The sequence below is a fragment of the Hipposideros armiger genome, unplaced genomic scaffold (assembly GCF_001890085.2).
Source record: "Hipposideros armiger isolate ML-2016 unplaced genomic scaffold, ASM189008v1 scaffold_536, whole genome shotgun sequence".
Classification (NCBI taxonomy): Eukaryota; Metazoa; Chordata; class Mammalia; order Chiroptera; family Hipposideridae; genus Hipposideros; species Hipposideros armiger.
The window spans coordinates 844,638-850,536 of NW_017731886.1; positions in this window are offsets into that span (position 1 = coordinate 844,638).

The window sequence follows — 5,899 nt, forward strand, 5'->3', positions numbered from 1 at the left end:
CTATATTTTCTTCTAGGAGTTTTATGGTTTCAGATATTATATTTAAGTCTTTAATCCATTTTGAGTTTGTTCTTGTATATGGCGTAAGGAGGTGGTCCAGTTTCATTTTTTTTTGCATGTATCAGTCCGATTTTCCCAGCACCATTTATTAAATAGACTATCTTTACCCCAATGTGAATTCTTGCTTCCATTGTCATAGACTAACTGCCCATATATGCCTGGATTTAATTCTATCACCCATCACTTTTAGTATCCATTGATGTAGTTTGGCTGAATTGTGTTATTATGATAAAGGTTGCCAAGTGCTTGATTTTAATCATTCCTTCTACTGGGTTGTCGGGAAAATCATGATGCATTTTTGCATAGAAAACAATGCAAAAATGCATCATGACTTTCCCAACAACCCAATATATTTACAATTGTTATTCTAGTGTAAGGTTCTTATTTATTTATTTATTTCTATTGATACGGACTTACAAATTACTATGTTGTAAAATGGGCTGTAATTTTGGTATTATTTATTTTGATGTTCACATTGTTCTTGATTTGGTCAGTGGAAGTTCATTCATACTGGCGTCCATGTCGGTTTGACACATCTCTTTCATTCATTGAGTGCTTTATTGTTTTCTCACACAATAAGATGTTCCAGACTCATCTTTTACTCTTCTAACATCAGCCCCAGAATCAGACGTTTCTCTAACAGGCCCTACTTCTTTTAATGGCAAAAATGGTATCTAGAAACCAAGATTTAGGTGTTAGATAATGCTCGTTGTTATTGGGGTATATCACTGTTCCCAGGATCTCTCAGTAGTCAGAAGTACAGCAAATTTTTCAGTTCAAAGCAATATTTTAATATTCTGTTTTTTAATTCAGCATACCAAAATCTAACGTTAACTTTCTTAGAGGGGTGATTCTCTGAATCATGTAGAAGACATTGGATAACACACAACATGCTTCCATGAAGTGTCCAACTGTATTCATTTCCAGTGGCTGCCATAAGAAAAAAACCAGAAACTTGATGATTTAAAATAACACAAATGTATTCTCTTACAGTGATGGAGGCCAGAAATCTGAAATCAGCTTTATTGGGCTAAAGTCAAGATTTCAGCAGGGCGGATTTATTGTGGAAGCGCAAGAACCTTTTTGCATTCTCTAGAGGTCACCTGTATTCCTTGGCCTGTGGCCGTTTCCTCCATCTTCAAAGCTAATCCCTCTAATCTCTGCTTTTCTCTTCCAGTCTTTGCAACTGGCTTTCTCTCTTTCTCTCTTTGCCTCTGACTTCTGCTTCTCTCTTCTTAGGACCCTTGTGATTACATTGAGACTTCCCTGATAGTTATCTCATCTAAAAATTCTTAATCACATCTACAAATTTCCTTTTACCATGTAAGGGGACATAGTCACAAATTCTAGGGATTAGAACATGAACTAATCTTCGGAGCCACTACCATACCAATTTTCAGCTAATCTGTTTCAATTTTCTAACTAGTTGTGGAATAAATTTCACTTTTGAATTGTATTAAATAGGACACTTTCGTTTGCAACTGTTAAGAAAAAAACAGCAACTCAATTTGACTCAGGCAAAAAAAAAAAATTTTTTTTTTTTAATTGGCTCCTGGAAATGAAAGTCACAGGGCTATGTTCTACAGGCTCTGTTGGATTCTAGGGATCAAAGATGTTGACAGGAATTTTTCTCTCCATCCTTCAGCCTTGCTTTCTTTTGTGTTTAACTTCAGCCTGGCTCTTATCTTCCTGTTGGCAAGATAGCCTCTAGCAGCTCCAGGATTTATTTTTCCATTTTGGAACCCTAGGATATAGACAGATTTGTTTCCCCCTGTAGTGTCAATAAAATATAGTTAGTGAGTTTCATTGACCCAACTTCAATAGGACTCTGTAAATCAAAATATGTGCTGTTCTTACTGAAACTGCAACCATTTTATATATCTTTAGTTTATTTACCATTTAATATATTATTAGTTTAGTTATGCATTGAAGGCTTTTCTCAACTTCCTCTTCCTCACTATTCCTTTCATTTTTTCTTCTTTCCTTTTTAATACGTCTCATTTCAAAAAGATCAGACAGTAGATCTGTGATTTTTATTGCTTTTTGAGTTTCTCTTTTAGCATTTTTAACTTGTTTTTGGAGACAAAAATAATTTAGCAAGAAAATATGATCTTAAAGCTTATTGTGGCTGATAATTTAACTATTTAATAATTATTTATTAATCGTTTTACTAATTTAATTGTTAATCATTAAATTTCATAGATTTGTTTTATGAAAGTAATTTTTAGGATAACACATTTAACTAAATTGTTTAAAAAGTCCTTTTCCTGTTATGTGTTAGCGAACCCTGAGTTGAGGTGAGAATATAATGCATGGTTGTTAAAGACTTTTAGACATTTAAAAATATATTTACATGAAAGAGGTTAATAGCTTCATATGCTATTAGTAGTTTCTGTGGTGTTTTGTTTGGTTTTTATGTTGCTACATTCTTTTGTTTCTATCATGAAATATTTATGAAGTGTAAATAGTTTTAGGCCACCTGCTGATTTGAATAGACAGGTATGGTATCTTTAGAGGTAGCTTGTTTTCAGAGTTTTCTAGCATCAAATATCCTATTTATTTTCAGGAATAAACACCTGTTATTTTCAAACAAAACCAAGCTTACCTGAATAATAAAACACACATTTTTAAATGCAACTGTTTATAAAGCAAGCTTTCTAATATTTTTAAAATTACAAAACTCATATTGTGCTTTTAGCTGGAACCAGACTTTATAAATATTTTAAATGCCTCTTTAATTAAAATTTATACTCCTTTGGGGGAGAGAAAAAAAAAGAAAGTTTGGAGGAATTTAATCAACACTTTTCGACTGATTGATATTCACATAATAAAGCTGAAGACTATTATTTAACAGTGCCTTTTCAATTGAAGAACCATACTAAGAACCTGCCTTTTTCATATTGTGGATATCCAATTGATATGTGACAGACAAATACTTGATGCATTGTAGTCTATAGATGCTATTATATTTTGCATAATAAAAATACTACTTTCTTTTGGTTTAGTGTGGAATCGTTATGTTGAAATAGTGGGGCACAAAGAGAGAGCAATCATGAAGCAACTAAATTTTCATCTCCCGTTATTCTTTAAAACCTTTGCTATAGGGCCAATTCTCCTCTTGCCCTGTGGGTAAACTTAAGGCTAGTTTATGACTTTTCAGGTTACTTTTAGGTCCTTCTAGTCCCTCAGACAATCTCAGGTCGTTCAAATATTTATTATCATAAAATAGAATTTTCAAGTTCATTGAAGTTAAAGACTCTTCCTTTCTTTAGATGCAGCTCTTAGAAAAAGGGTGCTTGTTAGCTTCTTTATTTCTCTAGAGAAAGCTTCTCTTCCTTTCCCACTCTGGAGGCTGCCTCTTGTTCCTCCTCTAGAGTTGAAAGAGGTGTGGGGAGGGCAGATATAATTATTGACATTACTTGTCTGGCACTGATTTGTGTTGGTTTCCTCTGGCTGTGGCAGATGGGGAAGGTTAACTTTTACTGGGATAAGTGATTTTGTGTACCCTTTGGAGAACACCACACCTCCCCTCCTCCATTGTTGGAGATCTTGCCTTTATATTTCCTCGATGCTGGTGAATATACGCCTATTTTCTGGCTGACTGTTTATATCTCCTCCTTCAGCTCTTAGGAATCTAGGAAGGTTTGCTCCCTGCTGGGTTATCTCACGCGGGAAAGCAATCTTCTTGGGCAGGACACTACCCAGGCCAGTTGTCTTTTATGTCAGGAATATATTGAGTTCAATGGAACAATCTCTCTTGACTCTCTGCCTTTAGAGAGATAGGCCAGCCATGGTCAGCTGCCAGTCAGAGATACTAGGTGTGCATCTAATGTCAGGTAGCTATGATCCCCAAACGTCAGAGAAAATATGGTCAGTTTTCTGACTAGGCCATTAATGCCTCTGGGATGGTGCTAGTGCATGCATAGTGTCCACACAGCAACCTTCCTTCTCCTAGTCTCGTCTAATCATCACCTTTCCTATTCAATCTCTCTTTTTTTTCTGCAGATGACAGAGTAGCTAAGGGGTCTGTGTGGCCCCACAGAGGCTGAGCTGAGGGGGCAAAACAGTTTCTCAGGCACCTTATTTGCAAAGCCTGCTTAGGTGGTCTTGAACCTCCCTTTGGGCCAGTTATTTGATAGCTGATGTCTGATGTAGGAAAATCCAAGTTATGATAGATTTTTTTCTGCTAAATTTTCTACTAAATATTCAATGTTTGTTGCTCCAGTTTCTTCATTTATAATATTCTGTTTGTCTCATGGTTATAGTAAAGTGCCTGGAACTCGTGTGGGTGAATCTGGCAATTATCTGACATGCCTCCCATTATCTTACTGCCAGGCACCTATTATAGAAGTGTTATTATCTGAAGCTTGTCAATGGAGAAACAGAGGCTAAAATGAATACTCTTCTGGAATAAAAGTATATTACACTTGGAATTTGATTCCCAGGGCACTTACCTTCCAAAGTAGCTACAAAAGACCTGTAAGAGAGGAGAAAGAGTAGCTTCACCCTCCTTGAGTAAATATGTTTTATATCAAGTGGTCGGCTCAAAGTTTCAAGGCATTTGCAAAATAAGTGCTTGGTCAAGTTCATTCAGCTCAATAATTAGCCATTATTGGTACTGCAGATTAATTCTTCAACAGTTCATAAATAATAATAGTTGGTTTATAAATATGATACAAATCATAAAATGCACACTTGTTATCAATGTTTTGTTAATGGACTACTAAGAAGCTGAAAAGAAATACTGTCATTTTAACAATTACCAGAGTAAAAGGGTCAAATTATGACTATTATAGACATACAAGTAGCAATATACATTTGATTCCAAGATCAAGATAATAGCTTAAAACATAATACACAGTTTAGTATGTTGTAACATTTGTACATTATTTTTAGAATTTATTTTGTATCAAGCATTTATGTGTACATACCTTTTAAACCACCAATTCTACCTGTACAAATTTATCCTTAAAAAATAGTCAGATAAGGGTGATGTGTGTGTGTGTGTGTGTGTGTGTTTGTGTGTGTGTGTGTGAATTATTGCTTTTATTTTTAGTATAGGAAAATTGGAAGTACCTAAATATTCATTGGTAGAGGTTGATTAAATAAATCAGGATAAAGCTATATAATACAATACTGTACAACCACCAGTAATTGATCTATGAGCATTCACGTGTATATCTTTATTTATTCACACTTAAATAACTTCCCAAAATATTGTTGATTGGGGAAATCTACAAGCTGATGTGGATAGTATTATTCCATTATTGTAAATAAAGAGTATAAAGTTTTTAATATGCCTAGAAAATTTTGGAAGGATATACGCTTAAATTTTTGTAGTGGTTGCTTTCGAGTGGCAGGATTCATATATATATACACTATATTTGTTTAATTGAGACTGGCATTATGTTAGGAACTGGAGATACAATGGAGAAAAAGATAAAATTGTTGCCCTCATACAGTTTATATTCTAGATACTAAATGAATAAATATACATTAAATAAAATTACAGACTGAGACAAAGAATATTTTATATAGGCAATAGCTATATTTCATAAATTTTGATATATTATGTTTTCATTTTCATTATTTCAAGATACTTTATTACTTCCTTTTTGATATAATCTTTGACCCATGGGTTATTTAGAGCTGTGCTAATTAGTTTCCAAATAATTGGGGATTTTCCACATATATTTCTGCTATTGAATTCATGTTGAATTCCATTGTAATCATGGAACATACTTTGTATAAGTTAATTCTAAGCTTTATAAAATGACAAGTAGTAGATGGGAATTAATCCTACTGACTCAGCCAACTTTCTCTTTAAAACCTTCCCTAA